General features: G+C 34.8%; 1 protein-coding gene and 2 non-coding genes across 5 annotated transcripts in view; 2 read left to right on the forward strand and 1 right to left on the reverse strand.

Annotated features, from left to right (window-relative positions):
* The window catches only part of LOC115450491, a 475,244-nt gene that overhangs the window by 398,265 nt on the left and 51,771 nt on the right, over positions 1–25,208 (reverse strand). The window lies entirely within an intron of this gene.
* Trnag-gcc lies at positions 6,743–6,813 on the forward strand. The gene has a single exon. It is a non-coding gene; the product is annotated as a tRNA-Gly (tRNA).
* On the forward strand, positions 12,777–12,848 carry Trnae-cuc. The gene has a single exon. It is a non-coding gene; the product is annotated as a tRNA-Glu (tRNA).

Below are 25,208 nucleotides of genomic sequence, written 5' to 3' on the forward strand. Positions count from 1 at the left end.
TCTATACCAAGTATGATATGATTCCTTGCGTCAAAACCTCAGGGAATCTAGCATACTAGATTGCCGAAGCAAGGAATCCCATCTAAACCTGGTGCGATACCTTATGTCCTCAGGGAATTTAGTATGGCAAGGAATTATGTTGTTCTTTGTAAGTTTACACGTATCGTGTTTATAGTGCCGGCCTGACGACTAGCAACCAGATCAATACACCATCTGCCATGTTTGATGTTATTTTTATAGGACGATTTACGAGCTATTCTAGCGATTAATCGCTTCATGACAATCTCAAATGGAAAGACCGTATATATACCTGCTGGTCTGTTCACGTGAAAGACTCTTTGAAAAGAATGAAATAAGAAAGAAAGGAAAGTAATTTTATTTGGGACAGTGAAATAAGTGAATACATACGAAAACTTAAAATTAAAATTGTCACAAAACGGCTCTAACTTAGCATATGCTGGTAATAATACCCGCTGATCTTCTATTGGGCCATCTTTGTATAAAGTTGCACTTTGTACCTTTACGAAATAAAATGTAGCTACCATCTCTGAGTAATCATGCAAATTCCTTTTGCAGTTTCCGCATTTACTTTAGATATCCAAAAATCTTCACAAACTTTCGCATTATAAAATTAAGTATTATGTCTTACCTTTTGTGTTAACGTCAGAAAATCTATACGTTGCTAAGATATTAAGATAAGTTTTACTGCTCCTAGTAAAGTTTACATTTCACAATACTTAGAAGCGATTTTTCAATTGACAGATAAAAGTTATCTAATTAATATCTAATTTGAGCCAATTAAACAACTTTATTTAAGCTATTATATGTTTTAATTCGTTATTTATCCCACGAGTAAATCTATCTGCTCAAGTAAGCTTTTAAAGAAAGTATGACCTTCGAACTTTCTAAGAAAGAAACCTTATTTAACACACACGTTCAAGCTCACATTACGCTGCATTTCCAGGAAACGTTTGCGAAGAGGCAACACCTGACATTTTCGTAATGGCGGAGAGCTCGCGCCGCAGGCTGCGCGTGCGCACTTCGACCATACTCGGGCCAGCACATAAAACATAGGTGCAGTACAGACAATGTAAGCTCTAATTTTTCTCTGGGGTAAATTGAAAGTACTTTAGATTAAATCCTGGATTTGATTTTAATAATCTGTTAATTCCATTGTTGGCTATTGATTAAATAAAGCCAACAAAGTTTTTATTAATCTTAAAAATCGACCAACTTCAAGGCTTCTGTAAATATGAATCATTTTGAAGAAGTTTAAGCGACAATATTTAAAATGCTAATGGACTGAAGCTAGTCATGTTATACAATTATTGCTTAGGGAAATGTTGGGTAAAAAATATGTATACATTTTAGACAAAATTTATAAAAATTATATTTAAAAATTAAAATACTACAGTGATATATATGTATAATAGATTAATTTCTTAATTTCCAGAATTTTACATAGACTACTAGGTGTGTATCGACCCTTATTACTCAAGTTCAAAATATGCAATGTTTTCAGGTTGTACGCGGCGTGATTGTTTCGTATTATGTTGTTAGACGCGTGTTCAACTTGGTTCAGATTACGGAACGCTGGAGGACACGACTGTTCGATGAAAACCCCTTGGAGTATTGTGTAAGAGTCAATTTTTCATGAGATAAAATTTGTCTAGCTAAATTATAATTTGTAGTATAAAAGTACAGTACATTATTTTGTGCTTATAACTGTGATATTCTTAATTTGTTTTCATTATAAATTATCCTTAGAAAGCCGACGAAATATTTATCTTATATTGAAAAGAGCAACACCAGAGTTTCTTGCCCGATCTTCTCTGGTGAAAACTGCTTTCCGAACTGGCGGTAGAGTTAATATTGACGGAATCTAAATAATGTATAACATTTTACAGATTCAAATAAATCATTTCATTTCATATAATGTTTTTTTATTTGGCAATATGTAATCAAAACTGCGACAAGGAAATTCTACTATTAAGACTTCGCAGCCTACGGTATCATGGGGCGGGCTGGACATGAAGGCTGCGGTTTTGCAGAAACTAAAATCCAAAAATTAGTTTTATTTCGATAAAAATATCGATTTAGTAACATATTTTATTGTAATTTATCAACAAAATCAATATACTAAATACTACAACAGATCTAACACATGCTTTATTCAATCAATTCTTCAATTACCAACGAGTATAAACGACAGTTTCACGTAACCCTAATAGATGATAAATAAAAACTCGTCACACGCGAGGGAAGAATGTATTGACATCGCCATAGTTTCTATGGTGGCGCAAAAACACGAAATCGGAGAGCCTGGGATTCATTTTGTAATGTGTGGAGTTATGTAGAAAGTAACATAGGATAGAAAAGAAGTGATGGCATTTATTGCGACTGTCGAAGAAGTAAAATGTTTTTTTTTATGAAATTACTTAAATACGAGACGAACATAACGATTTCTTATGTTTACACGAATGTTTGACTTTTAAATTTAACTATTTTTCGGATTTTATCGCAATTTTTATATATTTTTTTTTCCGACGTTTCGAAGACTGCAGCCTTCGTGGTCACGGGATGGACTGAGTTGTTGGTCATCCGAAAAGTCCAAGTTACAATGCTATTATTTATGCAACCGTCATTCAAAATAACAACAATCGAAATTCAAAAAACTCACCACACACATAGTGAACAGTACGTCACAACAATCAGGGCGGCCGTATTCGACTCACGTCCGCCGACGATAACACAATATTCAAGCGAATCCTCCGGGGCGCCGCGCTCGCCCGTCCCACTTTATTGTAGCCAATTGATAGATATGAAAGGGTTTATTTGGATCACCGGCTGAATCCTGATCAGTAATGCGTATTGGACAAATTAAAGCTGGGTTTTGTTGGTTTGCTTAAACGAATCGTAGGAGTGTATGAGAGTAGGCAAAGTTGTTTCACCTTTAATACCTACCTCCAGAGGCGGCCTTCCACAATGCAAGGCCCCGGGCAGAGCAAAAAAGTTTCTCGGTTTTTAGAGTTTTGTCAGTAAAATCGTAAAAAAGAAACCGCGCGAGGCCCCGGGTGGTTGCCGGGTTCGCCTACCCCTAAGGCCGTCTCTGCCTACCATACTACCATGTTTAAAAATTGTTCGAGCGCGCGAACGAGATATTTCATGTTATGTTTGCGAAACCTGAGCGATGTTCATTTTTATATTAAAAAATCTTAGAACAATGTCTTTAAGAGTAACCAAATAAATAACTCTCAATGACTTACTTGGTATAGTTGTAAAAAAATATATAAAAGTTATCTATCTCATATCTGCATTCATACGGCCATAAAACCTCTACACAAACATCCTCAAATATAAAGCCATCGTACGAATGGGCCGAATCAACAGAATTGCCTCCATATCCATCGTAAAGTAGTACTCTGTACAGTTGTCGTACTGTGTTATATTTATTGCGTACAAGACGGCAGCGAGATAAAAATGTGCTGGTACCGGTAATATTTTCCAACATCCCCAAAAGTGGGTCACGAAGCCTTCGGATGCGGGAGAGGATTAAATAACGGGTAGGGTTGCTCGTCACTGCTTTTCTGTATTTTGATTTTTTTTTTTTTTATACCGTTTTTTTTGGGAACGCCAAGAATAATTGGTATGCTCATAATGCTCTTTATGATACTGGTTATGATGGTTTTAAACTGGAACACCACGGTGCTGTCGTACTGCCATGAATATAGATTCTAATATCTATCTAATATTGCTAACGCATACTCAGTAAACTTATAGACAATATGCGAAACAGTTCTACTACTGAGATTAAGTCCATTCAAGCTGCACACATTTTTTTCTAAATCCTACTATTAATTTTCCACCTGTCTAGTTTGGAGTCAGTACAACATATGTTTCTAAATATTTATCTGAAGCACTTCGGCATCATTTTAGCAAGAAATGATGCCAAAGTGCTTCAGTAGGAGTATCCACACCTTAGTAATTTTCGTTAAGCATCCACACACAAACTGCCGAGCCTGAAAGGCGAAACCAGGATCTCACGACCCGGTCAATATACCTTAGTAACTGCAGGACCATGGCATTTTTAAAAGAAATATTTTTCAGTAGCAACCCTACATCGAGAATTTTCCAGCACCTTACAAGGCTGTTACTTTAATGCAACTTTGAAACGAACCTCAAGCGCCTCTTGAGTTTACTAACACCACTTTCATACTTTTTAATTTCATACAGAACATTCTAGACATTCTTGACATTGAATTATACGAGGGGTGTCCGACAGACCGGAACGGGATAAAATTCCCTCTAATTTTTAAAAAGCAATAAACTTAATTATTATGGAGCATAAGCGGCGATAGCCTAGTTGGGTTAACGGTCTGTCAACACGAATGTCCGTAGGTTCAAATCCCAAGGGCACACACCTCTAACTTTTCTCGAGTTATGTGTGTATTCTTTGTGAATTATCGCTTACTTTAACGGTGAAGGAAAACATCGTGAGGAAACCTGCATACCTGAGAAGTTCTCTATAGGAATTTTAAGGGTGCGTGAAGTCTAACAATCCGCACTAAGGCCTAATCCCTCTCAGTAATAGAGGGAGGCCCGTGCAAACCCCATGCCCGTGCCCGTGAAACCAATAAATGCTGGATAAACACTGACTTTATTAATATGATTACAAGGCTTATATAGTACATAAATTAGTACATAGAATAGTAATATAATAAGAGGTGCATACACACTATAATACTCATTTAATAAATCCAATTACTAAGAGAGCATAAACAACGTTGCGAACAACAGAATTACGATACATCGATCCCGAAGGCGCCCTGAACATTTCCGCGTGCATTACCGCGGTAAACACCACTTTCTTCGGCCGTGTTTTACGAATATAAAATCACTGTAATTTGCACCACAATTACTGTACAAACAAACAACGAGCGAGACAGGGGGCGGGCTTAGGAAACTTGTGGCCCACGGATTTAGAAATACGGAAGTAATTATCTTATAGCATGTAGAGTGTAGTAAACGAGGCATAATGGTTAGTCTGCAACAATGAGTCTTTAATAAATTCTTCTACATCCTATATTACTCACAAATTAAAATATGTAATAGACTTCTTTATTATCTATTTAAGGTTGCTCCGTACATCGGCTTTTAACGGTGTTCACTCACTTTTCAGGATTTAAAATATTTCTTTAATAAAACCCTTGACCCTCCAACGCAGGAACCGACAAAATAAATGTAATGTATTGGAAATAGTTGATAGCATTTGGCCTTGGGATGTCTTGGTTAAAGCTTCCTTCTACATTAAAGAAAGAGAGATTGCAAGAATGGGAGGATTTTATCATATTTGGGCGATTAGTTCAACACAACTCCACAGTGCGTCGTTACAGATAAAAAACGAACGAGGATTGGTGACACTACGTAGCTTATTTTATATTTCAACGGGATTCGATCTTCTAGAGAGGTTAACGTCAGGCAGGTGGCCAGTAATAAAAAAGAAGACAAAGCGCCGCTGCAATACATAAATGTCTAGTCCAAGCGCTTCACATTAAATTGGTTTAAAGCCAAAAGATGAAGAGTAAGTTCAAAGCAGTGATCATAAGATATTTTTGGCTTACTATTCTACGATAAAAAAAAAATTTCCTGGGTCTCCTGTCCCCCTGTGCTCTAACTTGGGCCCACCCCTGCCCTGGTTATGGATTCGATGCTCCACTGGTCACGAGAGCTGGTTACGGTCAATTTCAAACGCTCACGACCGCAGAGTTTTAACTAAACGGTCAGGTCAGTCTTTGTCACTCCTGTTTAGCTGTAGTTTATTGTTTGCAGAGATTCATGCTGGGGCCACGCAAACGTCTAGCGACCGACGACACATTTTGTGCGGACCGCGAAAACATAGCAACTTGCACTACAAAGAACTTAATTTAATGAAAATGTATCCCTCGCATTGTGTTTGTTGACATCAATTCGAACTAACAAGCGAGAATGAGTTCACGGATTGCGAATTTTACTCTAAACAGATAGTCCATCCGCAACAAAAAATGACATTTTTCTCCTTGATATGTATAAATATACCATACATTTGTTTAGTAAATATTTTTTCTATAAAATGTTGTGCGGACTACGATGGTCATTTCTTTTTTTAAAACGGACCCCGAACGAGACTAATTGGTGACCTCTGGTCTAGTGGTATATAATCTATATTGGAGACTTTCCCGCCCTCACACCCACCACTACAACTCCTGCAAGCCAGGATCAGCAGTGGCACACATTTTATGACACCGAGCAGTGAAGCTCGAGTCTCAGGGAAAACTGATTTGTCATTATCCCGCAACGAAATTAATCAAATAGAAAGATAGGGAAGAGTTGGAAATATTAATAGTCCCAAATGTGAAATCTATACTAGTATATTAAGCTGAAGAGTTTGTTTGTTTGAAAGCGCTAATCTCAGGAATTACTAAGCCAATTTTTTTTCTCTTATCGGAGGCCACATTACTCTTGAGTAATGTGGCCTCCGATAAGAGAAAAATATTCTATAGGCTCCTTTTTATCTCCGAAAATGTTTTACATGTTTGCGGAGTCGCGATCAATAGCTAATTTATTTTACTTAGCATCGATGTAGCCGTAGGTATAGTCATTACTTGCAGCGATTATTTCAATACAAAATAACGAATTATCACTTGCTTTAGTTAATGTTAAATATGTTTATTATCTAGTACATAAATTCGTCTTCTGATTACAAGCATCGGTGGTTCAGTGGTAGAATGCTCGCCTGCCACGCGGGCGGCCCGGGTTCGATTCCCGGCCGATGCAATCTCTTTTTAATTTTTCTTTTTCTATTTTTAATTTCTTACGTTCATTAGTACACATTACAATATTATATTTTTTATGGAGAAACATTTAACAGAACAGGATAATTACCAAAAGTCGCTGAACAAACGAAGTCATTATTTTAAAATATTCATCTTTATTAATATTTATTTAAGGCATCATTTAGAACCATCTTTTGCTAAATTTATTATAGCTTATGGATATATACGGTAAACATTACAGTATATTGTAATGTTCGAAATACATATTCGGGCTGCCGTATTGTTTCAATAACAATATATTTAGCTTATATTAGCACTAACCAATCAATATTCTAACGTGTGCGCTTAAATGGGGTCAAACGAAATGAACTGCAAGTAGCCGGTATCATGGACCTCACCTCGGAAGATATAACTCGAACGAATATCACATAAGTGTATCGCGTTCCGGGATCAGACTGTGTATATCCGGCTCCAACAGACCGGCAAAATTGTGTTGACTGTCGGGGGTAATCATCTCGCGTCAGTTGACATTCTGTTGGTTTCTCCACTTACCATCAGGTGCAGTGGATCACCTAGCCATACACATATAAATATTAAAAATATAGAATATTTGGTACTTATAGTATATTGAATACTATTTATCCAATACTTGGTGTAATTGTGTGCCAAATTTAGCCTAGACACATTTATCGGTTACCTTTACTTTTAAAATATTGTTATAATTGACTTTTATATTATTTATAGAAACCGCGTCAACGTCTTAGGAACAATTTTATGCTTTTCATGGCTGTTTTCACAATATCTATTTATAACTTCTAATTTTGAAACCAGGTGTAAATTTTTTTACGACAAATTAAAGTAAAATTTTGTTTGCGCAAAATAAATATTATTAAAGGAAAGAAAGAAACAGACCTAGTCTTTTCACATTACTTTCAAATCGAGAACTCGTCGATAACACATAGTAATTTTTATAACAAACATTAATTTACCGCGTAACGCAAACCTATAATAAATTCATTGATATTAAATCTCGGAGCTGTTTGTTCAAGACAAAACGCGGCTTTAGCGGCTTCCAACGAGCCAATAGTTGCTCCACGTAAAATGCCAATTGACCCACAGGTTACAAACAATTCGCAGTAGCTGTGTTGCTTGTTGGATTTCTTTATTAGAAATTATTAGAAAATAATAGATCGACTATGTACAAAGGAAACGCACTGATATATAGAAAATGTTGGACAACCTACAAGTTTAATAGTAGTCCGTGTAAACAATTTAATACAAATAATAAATAGAAAGAAGTCTTAACTAAATACTGAGAAATCCTATTAATATGTACATGAAACATTGAACACCCAACTACAGTGTGGGCAGACGACTTGATATAGGACACAGGAACTCACTAGATGCACCGCTTCTGACAAGTTGGTCTTAAATGTTTAGGAGAGGTTTGTGGTCAGCAGGGGACTTCTAAATACTGGAGATGAAGAACCATGAAATACGAAACGAAAAAGAGATGTTAAAGGAATACGGGTCTAAATATTTAGGTAAGTCGCAAATTGCGATATTATCTCTTAAAACATTCATCACCATCAGCCGCAGAATGTCTACTGCTGAACATGTGCGTCCCCCAAAGATTTCCACATCGACCTATTGGAAGCGGCCCACATCTCGCGACACATAGAATATTACATGGCTTACCGTTTTAGGTTATAATCTCAGTTTAGCAAAATTTGAATCCCGTCTTGATTTTAAAAGCTCGTGAAAACAAACTAAACCTTTTATACACTTACAAGTTCAGATTTATTTATTTGTGTAAATATCATAATGTGGCAAAAAAACATAAATGTTGCTTTTTTGGATTTTTTTGGTTCAATAAAACATAATTACAATAAATATTTATGTAAAATAAATGCTTAGTATTATGTTGAGTACGTGGTATCAGCAAGTCATCCAACATGAGGAAAACAAGTACTCATTGAATGGAATCCTTTGTTCGATTGTTCAGTGATTGTTTATATGCAAATTAACAATAAACATGTAAATCTATCTAATATGAGAATGCAATTTTCTTTTATAGCCAAAGGGCTTTGATGCGCAGCTCGGGAATTAGAAACAACTTATACAGGGTTATTTAATATTGCATTACTGAACAAACTACATATAGGTAGTTTGTTCAGAAAAAAACCGTCGTGGCCGAAAAGTGAATTAACTTTCGATTTTTACATAGCAACACTTCCCCGCCATTTGATAAATGTTAAACTCATTGTCATGTCGTATTGCTTTGTTATAAATGATCTGAGGTGTTGTTTTTGGGTATTTTTGTAAAAGAAAGATACCAAAACTAAACAAAAGAGGTAATTAAGCACAGTAGCGACCTCAAATCCCACGACGGTTCCACATCCCACAGTCCTCCCCCGTGACCATGAAGGCTGCAAAGTCTTCGAAACGTCGGGAGAAAAGTAAAATATTAAAACCGCGATAAAATTCGTAAAATGTTTAACATTCGCGTAAACTTAAGAAATCATTAGACTATAGTTATCTAACCTAATCGTTGAAGTCTCATCCTCTCCCTGTGGATGTTCTGAGTTGAGGTTAGTAACATGTTAATGGGTTGCCCTCAGCATCGCTTAAATTTTCTAGGGTTACGAGCGCCTAAAACGCTTGCGCAAAATTGCGGTGTGTTTGTATTAGCCGACCCATGTCAGGCTAACAAATTTAAGAAATGTAAAAAAATAACACTTTACAATGAGTTACTCGAACTCGAAAAAAGTGTAAGTTTCGAACAAAATAAATATCAATAAAAATGAAATTAAATTTTACACGCCCTAATACCACTACAATCACTCTAATAAAATTCGCCACAGCGCGGCGGTAACATCATACTTTGAAATACACTCACCCACACGCCATATTCGCACTAAACAACAAAATGCAAAAACATCTGAAAAGTAAAACTGAAAACTTCGGTGATAATATTCGATATTATTTTTAATATAAAACCTATAGAAATAAATATAACTATAAACTTATAATAATCGGTCAAATAAATAATTACTTTACCTAATCGTTTCACATTTGTATCGAAACGGATAGCAAAAAAAATTGCTGATTTATTGAAATTCTTATGATTGAAAATAGATCTATGTTCTTGCAATCTACAACAAGTAGAATTGCAAAACAAGCGGAATAAGAGTGCTGACAGCATTATATTAGTGAGTAGGTACCGTCCGTTTGTACGTGATGAGTGATGGCAAACAATGCGATGCAAGGCCTTGTTGCATCATCGTTGACAGCACGTTTAATTACTGCACGTAACCGACTTTTTGTTTGTTTATATGATTGTAGTTTTTACACAAGATGACGTGACAAGCGTATCGTTCTTATCTAGAGTTTTTATAGATGTTTTACGGTTGCGTAGTTGTATTGCGGTATTGCAGTGCTGAGTTGTCGGGTTCGATCCTGGGCAGTATCAGCCGGGAGTCTAGAATTTGTGCCAGATAATGGCGAAAGGCTCGCTCCATATCACATTATGGGACGGAATATGAAGGGCCAATAGTCTTTGCACCAGTCGCGCCTTTGCCTACCCCATAGGGGATAAAAGGCGTGAGTGTGTTTGTGTATATTTATTTTATAGGTTTGTTCGCAATTTCGTCCGCGTCTAAATTCTTTCGTTTTATAAAACTCATGTAGTGTACTTTACCGTGATCAAAAATAGAGTCAATTTTTATTTGGGATTTGGTGTATCTATACACTAAAAATTCATCGGAATCTATTCAGCAGTTTCCACGTTTAAGTCCACAAGGATCAAAACATCTTTCGTATTTAGAATACAGAATTCAGGACTATAAATTTGGATACATCATCATCATCATCTCAGCCACAGGATGTTCACTGCTGAACATAGGCCTCCCCCAAGGATGGATACATGACCAGAATAATAGGAACACATGAATGTCGCGTGCGACCAGGCGTTGCATGTTCTACTTTATTTCCATAATGCTTTGCAATTACATGGAACATGTACCCCAATTAAAACACAACAGTGATTCTTGACTATGGAAACGAAAATAGCAAAGCAAACACCAGCGCAAACTTTCCACCTAATAAAGGTCGCTGTAGTAATTTTGAAAGGAGATCTATGTTCAGAAAACACTTCTTGGAGCTGATGATCATGATTATTGTAGCCAACACTAGTACAGTTTCACTTAGTAAAGGTAGATGTGGTAGTCTTTTAGGGAAAGGTCTATGTTCAGGTGTGGAGTTCCTGTAGCCAATAATATTCATTACGATCTGGACATTATCGAGACTTAATAGAACTCATTATTTTTGGTTCCAAACTAACATTTTTCTTTCGATATTTTTAAAACAATTTATTTATTTATCTTCTTTATTTATTTAAAGTATAAAAGACTTCCAGCTATATAAACCTAAGTAACACTAAACTAGTTGACTGATAGCCAACAAGCCTTCACTTATAGTAATCTATAGCTAAAATTAGCAGACAAGTACTGTAGCTAATAACAATTACAATTAACCAAACAATAAAAAATATTATTAAAGATTTTTCATAATATGACTGAAAACGTATACCTACTCCAGTTTCTAAGTAACACAAGTTTTACTTTCGCAAATGCTTAGCCTATCCCCTAGTTATTTAATGTCATGCATCGGATTAGCGTCGAGTGCTGACGAAGCGCAATCGCTTGCGTCACGACTTAAGTACTTAACGACTTAAATCTTAAGTAGAGGGAACTTGCATGCCCAGTGAACCAGTATTACTTGATCCGCGGAAGAAAGTGTTGTAAGATCGGGGATTTAGTCAGGGGAGAGTTAATTAGGTAATATGGGTTTCTTATGAGTATTCAATACAAGTAAATTTCTTGATAACGGAGTTTTGCTTATTATAAAGACTGCATCGAAACCGTATTTTTAGTTAATTTGTCGGACTGGCTGCAAACATATCGGGTACATTATTAATCATTCAGGTCCTATGTCCCTTAGAAGAAGTAGAGATCATTTAAAGTGACTTTCGATCCCGCACGGTCTTGAGCTGCCTGCTTGATTTCGCTCCAAGTCTTTCGTCGTTTTCTCTTTTGCCTCGTCGATCACGGTGAGTCGCCAGGTTTGTTTAGGACGGCCACGCTTACGCTTTCCTAAGACATTCCACTCCATAGTGGAACACGATACACGAGTACACGATATATTAATTATGATAAACGCTGAAGCATGTATATTTTTCGCAGAGTAAAAAAACAGCAGTGTGTAGCTGCCTTCGTTCCGCTGTCGTTGTAGTTCTATTGCCTCATTTCCACGTGTATTACTATACCGGAATTAAATACATACGAATATACACGTGGAAATTCCCTCTCGATTCAGAGTAGGTACGCAGAAATTAACCTTATTAACACTTATTTGCTTAAGTAAATAACGTATGTCACTGCGTATTATTCAATGCAATGACCGCAAACAGTCATCGTGATGAAATTTTAAGTATTGAACATTGATAGGCACTTTATTATATTTTTTATTTATCATAATTTTAAAATGGTCTTTTTGTGACTTAAAAACAGGTAGCTGGATTTTGCACTGGCGAGGGACACCGTTCCATGAATTTGCCGTCACAGGTGTAGTTACGTCATTGGCCGGATTATTGGTTACTAGATTAATCTAATTATACTTGCACTAACACCTCATGCGGGTCAGTAGGAAACGTTACTGGGCCAGCAGTTGGTCAGTTAAATTTAACCAGTGTCACATTTAACTGTTATTTATAAACCATTTCTTCGAAAGTGCGTGTTACAGCCAAAATTAACTGCGCTTAGAAAGTGGTTACAATATTTTAAAGAGATAATGTATTTATTTATTATATAAATAAATATAAAATTAAAAACGTAATCTAAAAAATTATTTTCACTATATTATTTATTTTTCAATAGATTTATAATTTCAACACTATTAACAATATCCGATATGGTCTAGTGGCTAGGATACCTGGCTCTCACCCAGGAGGCTCGGGTTCGATTCCCGGTATCGGAATATCTCTTTTGGTTTTTATATTTTTATTCTATGTAGCAGTTTAACTTCAAAAACATCAAAAAGATTTTTTTATTATAAGAATCTTCATAACAATATAATATTTCCTGTGTTCATAATTGGAGTTTAAGATATCTGAATTAATTAACAATCAAAACAACAAGTTTTCAACAGTTTTACAATTTAAATTCGTTGTGATTTTATTATAATTCAGGAATTAAAAAAGTATTTTATTGCTCATAATATATTAACAAATGTAAAAATGAGAATATTCTTTTAAAATTCTTGAGACGAAATAATTTTAAGTCATTTTTAGAGAATACCGTATAATTATCTACAGTTGCAGGTAGCAAACATTGTAATAAAAATACACGCCGAATTAATTACCTCCTCCTTTTTGAAGTCCGTTAATTATATTCTTTCACTTGTAATTGACATATTGTAACTGGAATACTTACTTCAGGGATAAAAGACTTGAGTGTGTGTATCTCAACTAATATATGTTCATGTCTTAATTTTCGAAGTGTCATCAAGTTATCCAAACTTCGAGGATTTCCATTCTAGGATGCATTGGGGGTGAAAAAAGACATAACAGGCTCGAACTCCAAGACAAATTGATTCTATTTTTCAAACCCAATGCACCAAAATTTTTACCCGGGAAAACATTGCCAAATATTGCCAGGAATGGACATCATTTCTGTCAGTAACAGCACCAAATTCGCAAATTTCACAGCACAGTTCCGAGAAAGCAAGTTCCGTTAGACAAACAAAAGCGTGTAAAACAGATCGGTGTTCGATCTTGGACACAGACGAGTTGGTTCGCATGGTCGGTTGCACTCCGCTGGCTGGCAGGAAGCCTGCTGCCCACTGTAACGAGAACTGTACGACACTTGAACCCAGTTGTTTGAAGAATAATAATTTAAAAAAATCAGGACACGTGCAAGTTTGACTTACATACTAGGAATTCCGTGCAAAGTTGTGGGTAAGGTATCTAAGTAGACAGGGTCATCTTGACATAGCTTTACTAAATGAAACCACATACCTATCTACTTGGAAATAACACTACAATAAGTTACTTGAGCCGTAGACGTAAAATAAAAAATAAATAAATTTCGAACAAAGGAAATATTAACAAAAAGTAATTTTAATTTTACGCGCCCTAATGCCACTACTACTACTCTAACAGAATTCATCGCTGCGGCAACATCATACTTTCAGTCAGAAATACACTCACACACACGTCATATTCGCATTAAACCACAAAATTATCCAAATATCAGAATACTAAAATCAGGATTTTTGGTGAAAATATTCGTTATTAATGGATGATTTTTGGCACAATGTCAGCAAAGGTAAAGACGAGTATGTCGGTTAATTTAGTAACGCAATGTCAAAATGACCCTGTATAAGATCATGACAAAATTACTCTTGCAGTTCGATCTCTAGACATGGTTATTACAGCAACCGCTAATAAGTTAACAATTGTAAATTATCTTTTTTTGTTATTAAAGTAAATATTAACGGTTATCAGATGTATCCCTTTACATGTGCTGTAAAAATGGCTTCTTACTAAATTATGATTCCTGATCGACGGAAAATAGTCTAAAAATAATGGTCATTTATTTAAAAAACTCATGCCTCTATCTTCAATGAATAATACCTAGTGTATTCAAAAAACACTCAAAATTCCTATAAGAACTTGTCAAGTATGCAGGGTACCTCACGATGTTTTCCTTCACCGTTAAAGCAAGCGATAATTAACAAAGAATACACACCTATTTTTTAGAAAAGTCAGAGGTGTGTGCCCTTGGGTTTGGAACCTGCGGACATTCGTCACGGCTAACACAACCAACTAGGCTATCGCCGCTTATATAGAAATAGCTACCTGTAACTAATGGTTTGTGTTCTGTTGGCTTTCTTTACGGATTCTCAGCGTCCTCAAATCTCTACAATATCGTAACTTGGCTATACTTGTATAATAATGAGAATAAGGAGGAGGTAAAGGAGAGTGTTCTGCGTAACACCGACATCATTAAAATAATATTACTGTTTTAAAAATAAATTAATTACCATATAGTTTACGAAGTAGCCACTGCACACGTTATATCGAACCTAGACATACTGGTTGTGTTTATAATTATATTCTTGAATTGACTCCGTGACGTTGTTCAGTCGTAGTTTGGTCTGGAAGATGAAGATGTGATACTCCTGTGCCTCTGAAAGCAAGAAATGCTGTTGGTCCTGCGCCTGATCTTTTTATGGTCATGTCGGAATGTCGTCTCATCGGACTATAAAGAAGGAACAGAGAGTGCACCTGTGTATTGTGCACATACTTATGCACCGTCATTTCTCTTGCCTACCAGGCTAATCTCCGTTGGGATAGAGAGGGATTATTATTTCTGAATCTAAGTAAAATATTTGATATTACAGTAGATATTATAATCTAAAAATATAAATTCACACTTATAATGACGCTTCAAAAGATAACAAAAATCTTAATAAAAAAATATTTTTCATTGGTATTTTATGATAATGAGATTTAAATTAGTAATAAAATACAAAAAAAAATCATAAAAGGAACATTATTTATTCAACTGTCATAGATTAAAAATTAAAAAACAGTAGAGCAGTAAAAAAATACTATAATGAATTCTTTTTTCAAAAGAGAAAATTTTCGCGCTCCGTTTCACGCATACATACGCTCAACTATGATTATTCCATATGTACGCGATCTCACGCAAAAACAAGCATGCAATTTGAATAATATTAACACGTTATGCATAGAATTTTTTATGCATCTACAAATCGATATAATGTTATACAAGTTTTTTATTAGTCACTCTGATTGGATACTTGTTCGTATGAAACGGAACGAACTTCAGAAAAAATATGACTAAGAAATATTGCTTTATCATATCTGATGCACTTTTTATCTAAAACCATTTCTAAACAAATCTTATAATATATACCTACATAATAGGGCAAGTTTTTCTATTGGTTTTTCGCATGCCAAAGACGGTTTAGATTTTATAGGTGGATAGGTCTTTCCTTTTTTGCATACCTGAGAAGTTCTCTATAATAATTTCGAAGGTATTTGACGTCTACCAACCCGCACTAGGCCAACGTGGTGAACTAAGGCCTAATCCCTCTTAGTAATAGAGGAGGCATGTCCCCAGCAGTGGAACAGTATATAATACAGGGCTGATATTATTATATTTTATAGGTCTTTCATCTTACTTCTAAGAGCCCGTCGAGGTAAATTTTACATTTACACTTTTATAGTAAATTTTTAAGCAAAATTTTAGGATATATTATCTAATATCACAAGGTAGTGCGGAAAAGTGCTTTATTTAACAATCTTTTTGGAAATAGTTTTATTTCCTTTCATAATTCAATGCTATTTAATAATCTCAAATAACAGCTTTTCATGACATAACGATAAATATTGAGTATTAAATAATTTCACCTGGAATAACTTAATAAAACAGCTTGAAATACCAGAAAATTACAGGTTATAGGAAAGTGGATTATCATAATTTACGAGATCGAAGCTAATTCATTTTGGTCACGAAGCGGCCTGCTGTCTGATTACTTTATTTCTATAATCTAGCGGTTTAGTTCAAACCATAAAATCATTGAGGAAATTTGGGACAATAGGGTGCCGTAAAATAAGGCTGATGTATTTTTCTGGAGTTGCTTTTAGCTCTAATTATATATTTTACTTGTATTCATTTATATTGAGGTTAGTACTTATAGTCTCATCGTTATGTTTTCGCAAGAATACATTTAAATCCAAAAAAAGTGTATTTTAAGGTTATTCTCGAGAATATAAAGTTTTTATATGTTTAATTTATAATTTAATTTTAAGATTTTACTGTATAATATTTTTCATATATGCTCAATGTGAAAGTAATTTCTTGTGAAAACCCCTAAATCTTAATATGTTTAGCGATGAAAATTGTTTATACTCTACTGCTTGCTGTCACATAATCAATATAAAAACCATATTGATCCATTGCTCCTATGCAATAAAAAACGAAAAGTTTAAAATCATTTTTTTATTTATACATAGTGTACAAGCGGTCTTAATACCAAGCTGATGGGATGGTGCAGTGATATAAGAAAGTAGATGCGTAAATGAAACCATTAAAATTTACTGAACTCGTTTTTTTTTATAGTTTACTTATCTTCTTGAAATTAACACTACAATAATTTACTCGAACCGTAAATATAAAATAAAAATGTATATGTTAGAAACAAAATAAATATCAATAAAAAGTAATTTTAATTTTACATCGAATGGCACTTACTACTACTCTAAGAGAATTCGCCGCAACAGCAACATCACACTTTCAGACATAAATGCACCCACACAGGCCATATTCACACTAAACTACAAAATGATAAGAAAATCTGAGAAGTAAAAGGAAAATTTCGTTAATAAAATAAAAATATTGGTTATTCATGGATGATTTTTGACACAATGTTAGCAGAACTTAAGACGAGTATGTGGTTAAATTCATTAACACAATGTAATTGACACTTTATAACTACCAAAACTAATTAAATATTGATATAAATACATATAAATAATAACATTCTCACTTAGCATGGATATCTTCAGACAAAAGTTCCCGCATTCCAAAAGGGAACGGACCCCGGTAGTTCCTGCAGGATGCATTAATTGGCAAGCAATTACTAAACGAAGAGCATTGCATGTCATGTTATTTATAGAGAATGATCTGCGTGTACTATAAATTGTGGGTATCCTGTTTTAGTTGTTAATTAATAGAGGCAGGTGGACCGCTATCGGACGCCGGCCTAGGTAGCGTCTTGATCTGGATTCTTGTAAGTTTATTTACAGGTATAATATAGGTTATGCAGAGTTATTTCTTAACAATTTTTTGTTAAATTTACTTTGTTTTTAATCCGTATAATAGATTTTAAGACTACGACTTACTAAACACGCTTAGGGCTAAATACATTTAAAACTTAGTTGAAGAAGACACTATGATTAAAATATATTTATTGAGATGTTGTGCAAGCCAGCCTGAAAGAACTAATTATAATTAAAATAATATACATATTTCTGCATTATTTGACACATTCTATTCTAATAAGACAGTGTCTGAACTGAAACTATCTTACTTAGGTACAGAGTCAATCCAATATCGACATGAGGATGTTATGTTCCACCAGTCACTAGGGTTCAATGTCACTAGGGTTATACCTGCCTATCTTATTGAATGTTATCAAATTAAGTTGCTAAGCAGATTCTTTCTTTTGTCTACAATAATTATCGTTTTAAATTTGTATACATTATTATATGCGGTTTCATCCGAGCAAACCACTGAGTGAGTGAATGAGCGGCGGTAAAAATAAACTTATATTTCATCTATTAACACAATGTTAAATGACCCTGTATTCTTTGGATATTTTTTAACAAGCTATAAATAATAAAAAAATATGAACCATGAAACAATAAAACTCATCGCAATAGTTTTTCGAATTGGTTCAACAACCGCCTTAAACCAATAAACTGGTCTCAAACAAACTACCTATGAAGTGCAAAAAGATTTAAAAATTAAGTTTTTTGACTACCTGATTTTTTGTATCTATTTGTTTTGTATCTATTATTATTACTAAACATTATTCCTAGCAAAATTACAATCAATAAACGGCAGTGGAGAAGAGTAAAATTTTCCGAAAGGTAACCCAACACAATATATAGGTATTAATATGCATGAATGTGTCCTGCAAATCGTTCTAATAATAAAGTGATTTTTCATAAATAAAAATGTTTGTACGCGCATAACTTCCAAACGACTGCATAAAATTGGATAAATCTTTCTTTTATGTTTTCGTTATTGTCAGGAGAAGGTTTGTATGAAAAAATATTTTAAAAAATAATATGAATTGTTTAAAAAAATATGTGTTTTCGGGTGGGTCTCTGTATGTTTAGATTCACTATTGCGCCTAATTGCGCTGTACTGGGGTCCTAGGACTATCTTTATCTACTTTTTTGGAGCAAAACATTTGTCAGGCCTGCTAGTTTCTATATAAAGGGCAGCCGACAGGAATTAAGTTATATGGACCCTTCACAGCTATACAAGAAGAATAACTGAACTCAAACATTTTCAACGTGTCCAATGTCTTACAGAAACCTTGGAATTATAAGTTGTTTGTGTTCGAAAATATTTATAAAACCGTGTTACGTTAACAAGATATGATATGTCAAATTCAAATTATCACATAAGCTTACTCTGTAATCTTATATATTTACAGAGTTTAATATTTCCGTCCCATGATGAGATAGGAAACGAGCCTATCGCTATATAGGACCTACTTTAATTCAGGGGCCTTATTCTCTATCCCGCACGTTATTTTGACAGTGCGTAACAAGTACGTAACACAACGCATCATGTTTAGGACTATAGAAATTTGGCTTACAAAATACCATTCCACGCACATTTCTCGAAGATAACATGACACGACCGCGTTACGCGTTTACACTATCATACAGAATAAGGGCCCAGAGCTACAGCTATGTTGTTACAAAATACATAAAAACTCTGTGGTATGACAGATGCTATTATTGTATAATTACTGTATTTTTGTGTAAACAAAAGAAAATGCCTAAATGAACTTCATTTGTCGCGGCTGTGGACAATATAAACATATCATAAAGTAACAGGCGATGTCAATCTATAACGTTGTCTGTACATAATATATATTGAAGAAAAACTACCATGGAAAGTATTTATTAGTGCAAGACAAGCCAAAAACAACGGTTTTTAGAATTCTTGTCGGTCTGTATGTCTGTATACGCGTCTAATAAACTACTGCATGGAATTCAATCTAGATTTCACGAATGTATTGCTAGATCTAACTAAATTGTAGGCTATTTTATCACGGGAAAATATAAAGCTGGAACTTTACCCGAAAAAAAGGTCTTATGCGGGCAGAGCCCCAGCAAAAGCTTGTATTTAATAAACAATCATTTTATATAAGGTAAGATGAAAAGAATGTTTTGTTTTTGAATCATCGAGCATACAATATCATTCCCCATTTTCTTTTATGAATGTGCAAAAAGGAATGCAACATGCAAAGAAATTGACTTGAAATGTATCCAATATTTTATTTCGAGCGATCCGACAATTTATCAGAATATTTTATCTGCAATGCGCCAGAATTTTATATTTTGGCGCCTATAGACGTCACCTCATAGAGGTCATAATATTTGTCAACTCACGAATTTACAGTTTTGAACGAAATACTTTTTACTGAGATATAAAATGCTTAAAACTTTATGTTTTGCTTGGCAACAACTTTTAAAAGACACTCTTTTGTAAACGCAAGACGAGTGAAGTGACTCTTCAACCACGAAAATGAATACATTTGTACCACAGCGCTTAAGGTTGTCACACATTAAGGTGTCTTTACTATGTAAAGATGAATAATTTGTTTATATACGCACCAATCTCAGGAACTACTGGATGGAATTGAAAAAATCTTTTAGAGTTAAATAGCTCATGCATCGAGGAAGACTGTTGCTATATCTATACTATTATATAAAGCTGAAGAGTTTGTTTGTTTGAACGTACTAATCTCAGGAATTACTGGTTTGAATTGAAAAAATATTTTAGCGTCGGATAGTCTATTTATCTCGTGTATGTAGAAAGCGGTCGCTAAATTATATGAACATTCATTAATGAAATTTTACAAAAGATTTTTATATTATACTGAGTAATTAGCTGCCTGGGAAAGTTACTTTTACTAATCCAATATCTAGCACAGGGAGCTGAATCTAAAATTTATAATGATTTAAGTACCTAATATGATTTAGATGTGGAGTTTCAATTTATAATTTACATCTAAATTGCAGAGATTACTAATGCTATATCTTCGGCGATGCCCATTAAAAGTAGTTTGCAGCGATCGTCTATAGCGCGATATCTCTAGCGATACAAAGGTAGCCAGTGTGCGACTACCAGTTCATACGCAAAGAAACAATAGCGTTTTAAAATTTTAATTTCTACCTGTTTAAATGTTAATGAGACCTCTCATTACAGTTTTGGATTCACGCACCGTGAATTTTAAATATTTGCATATATTTGTTAGGAAACAAATTCACAAGCGTTATTCTTTATGGCATCATTTTAATGAAGTAATTTGACTGCATAAATACAAGGTTTGTTTCGAATTCAGCAATTCTTTAGTATTTTACTTACTTGTATAAGTGGATCTTTATAGTAATACTGCTTTATGTGTGCAATCACTGTTCTGTTTTAGTTGGAAGAAATCACCGACGACTTTACTAAATATTTCGAAGCAGGTGTAGTAGAATGCCAAAATCAAAACATATATGTAAAGTTTACGATTAGGCGAAAGATTTCGTGACGTTCATTCATAAAAATAGAAATATCTGAAGAATATAACATTTTTATGGCAAAGAAAAACACAACATAGTAAAGTAACAATAGATTAAATACTATACTGGGAAATAACAAAAAATGGAGGGCAAACTGTACTTTAAGTATTTTAGTTCATTACTATGCAGTAGTTGATATGCGCCGTTATTTCTTAGGAACTTAAGTGAAACAGGACAAAAAGAATATATTATTGAAGACGGTAGCGTCGTTTTATGACGGTAATACATTAAATAGAGAAACTAATAGGAATGCAAAGGCAGATTTAGAAATTTGGAACAAAAACAATAGTGTAGAAAGGCGAAAGATGGTGTGAAAGATAGCATCGTGGGCATTGAGTGAATAATTTAGATTTCAACATACGATATAGAAACAGTTGTACTGAATATCAAACATAGCAGTTTTGTTTGTTAAGAGTTTTTCAATAATAATATATAAGCCACGATGGCCTAGTGCGCATCAGTAGACTTCACACACCCTCAAAATTCCTATAGCGAACTTTTTAGGTATGCAGGTTTCCTCACGGTGTTTTCCTTCACCGATAAAGCAAGCGATAATTCATAAAGAATACACACATAACTTAAGGAAAGTTAAAGGTGCGTGCCCTTGGATTTCGAACCTGTGGACATTCATCTCGGCAGTCCGTTCCACACCCAGCTATCGACGCTCTTTCACGTTTTCGATCAACAGATAAAAATAATTCGCAGGATAAAGAACAACACAAACAAATGAAAAATGATACTTATATGTATGAAGTTGTCAATATAATCTCCCTTTTGTATTTAGTTATGTTAGAATTTTTCGACGCATAACTTATCTGTTGATTCAAAAATTAGCCCTAATTGTTAAAAAGGATATCGTTCTATGACATTTATAACATCAATAACTTTTCTCATTTATGGATGTTAATGTACAAAAACTCATGCCACTATGTCAAGGATTACTCTTTATCCAGTCATATTAAGTACTGCCTAAAAAATCAATTGTAATTAATTTATCAAACTGTTTTCACTTGAACTTCAAGTCAATGACTTCTGTTAACTTATGTATGGCGGTCTACATCTTCCGAATCATTGTTAGGGAACCCACACGAAGTAGATTTGAGCCGCAAACCTCCTACTCTGTCCCCATGCACACTGCTATTATTACAGATGCCAGAGGCTTTAGATCATTATGGACTGCAAGTTCCAACCAAATAATAGAGAAAATCCTTTTTACAATGTATTTGGTCTGTACGGTAACATTATCATACTGTACCTGATGGTGAAGTAGTGTCTTGTGTCGATGCCTCCTCGCCAATCGACACCATTATACCGGACTCTTTGTTCTTATACATAAAGACTAATCCCTTAACACTTACGTATGTCAGTATGGCGGATTTTAGACTTTTGTATGGTGCTCGCTATCCGGACGGATTTTTTTAATTTTTTTTTAGTACCGTCACGCCAAAGTGACCCCACTGGACCTGATTGTAAACGGAGTCCAAAAGAATGTCGCGTGACGAGAGATGATACCCTTTGATATTCGACATAATTATGCTGACTAGTAGGAACCTTATATACACAGGTTGATCTAGAAATACGACACACTTACGTGGTCCATTATGGCTGGATTTACCACCTTGTGTTCCGTGGTCTATATCCGGACGGATATAAAATATCTTACCACCAACACCAGCAAAATATCCCACCAGATTGTAAAATATCCGTGTAACAATAATAACAAGCGAGTAACCGTATCCTTATTACGTGCAGTATCGATAACATTACATATTCAATTACGTATTGACTCAGAAACAATCGACTGTATCTACAAGTATGATACGACAAAGAAATGAGGAAACCGCTCGACCTTACATACCGTGTGGTTATTACCTATTCTAACTATGAATTCTGAATAACAGGAATCACGACTTTGTGCCTTATTATTTAAGGAATGAAATATGTTGAGTCAAATTACTGTTACTTTCTTAGTAAGTTCTTAGTAGCTGTTCGTGTATCGCTTTTCATTAGGTTATCTGGGGCCGTAGCTAAGTTGCGTTTGTACAATCGTTATCGTTAACGCTGTGTATGGAAATGACATATTCTATTAACTTATCAATATGATATGTAATTCGCATACATTTGGTGGTAGGTGTCTCATATGTGAGAGTCCGCCTGGGTAGGTACCACCGCAATATGCGCTAATCAACAGTGTGGAGTCACTATTGTGTTCCGATTTGAAGGGCATTGTAGCCAGTGTACTACTGGACATAATCAGACTTAACGCCTCAAAATGGCGAGCGCAGTGGAATACGAAACCATACTTTGTAATTCAAGGTGTTGGATGGTGTATCTACTGGTTATAGGCGGTCGTATCGCTTGCCATCAGGCAAACGGTAAACTCATCTCGTCAATCAAAATCAAAAAAGATTTATTTTGTTTTCTATTAACATTAGTGATTGTAGCAAGGCGTCTTGACCACGGCCTCCGTAGTCTCTTTGCTAGTCGTTGCCGGATAAATCTTAATATACCCTAGACCCTTTTGCTAGTTTTGTATTTTTCCATCAGGAAATCTATCGTAATTGCACTGTTCTAATTTTCTAATGACGAAAGCGATTTACAAGAAATACTACGTAATACGTGTCCATTTGATGAATAAGTGTTCCTATACACATATGTTTGTTGGTGGTAAGATATATTTTATATTTGCCCAGATAGAGTCAATCGTATACAAGGTGTTAAAACCGCCATAGTGGCCCTCGTAAGTATGTCTCGTTCCGGAATCAGCCAGAATATATCCGACTCCAAAGGCCGGCATAATTGTGTCGACTGTCGAGGGGTAATCATCTCTCGTCAGTCGACATTCTATTGTGCCCTACTCCGCCTACCATCAGGTGCAGTGGAATCGTTTTGCCATGCTCGTATAAAAAAAATATGCAGAGGGTCTTAGCATTTATTTTTATTCCCACAACATTGTTTACATGTTTAATATATTTCCTTCAATCGCTGCAAATCAACTTCGTGATTATAAATATTTATAGAAAATAAATGAGCTTAACAATCACCTACTTATAATAGATAAATTAATGCAAAAAATAAATAGGTGTATTTTTTTCAATTCGACGTATATTTTATATGTTTGTTACCGCAGAACTCAGTCATTTATTAACCGGTTTGGACAATTATTTTTTTATTTGAAAGGATATACTTTTAGATTAATCTTAGAGAAATATTTTTAAAATCGTTAAAGTTGTTTGGTTTTTAAACAAAAATAACTGGAATAAGTCTTCCAAGTTCCCGTAACTTTTCCAGTGGTGTTTTTGCGTCGAGTTTGGTTGGATATACCTCTTACATACATATACTAAAGATATCTGCCGTGAAGTAAATATAATTTTTCCTGTCATATGCACTATATTGATGTAAACATTGATACGTGCAGAAACATTATCTGGTTGTAACCGTTTTGCGCGACTGATAATACTTATCATTGAGGGCTTTGTACTATTTCCCATACAAGTTCATAAATGTCGAATTCTTCAACTTTTCCTTATCGGTCGGTGTAATAGTGTGTTGCAGATGATTTGGCTGAGTTTTTACGACCGGCCAGGTAACTCATATCTTCTGGGTAATTTAGTCCCATGTAATTTTAATTATGGTAGGTCTCTCATATGTGAGAGTCCGCCTGGGTAGGTACCACCGCAATGTCTATTTCTGCCGCCAAGCAGCAGTGTGTAGTTACTATTGTGTTTCGGTTAGAAGGACATTGTAGCCAATGTAACTACTGGACATAATAAGACTTAACATCTCATGTCTTAGGATGGCGAGCGCGGTGGAATACCAAACAATACTAAGTAATTCATGGGTTGGATGGTGTTTCTGCTATTTATGGGCGGTCGTATCGCTTACCATCAGGCGAACGGCAAGCTCGTCTCGTTATTCAAAGAAATAAAAAA

The sequence above is a fragment of the Manduca sexta genome, chromosome 17 (genome assembly GCF_014839805.1).
Source record: "Manduca sexta isolate Smith_Timp_Sample1 chromosome 17, JHU_Msex_v1.0, whole genome shotgun sequence".
Lineage (NCBI taxonomy): Eukaryota > Metazoa > Arthropoda > Insecta > Lepidoptera > Sphingidae > Manduca > Manduca sexta.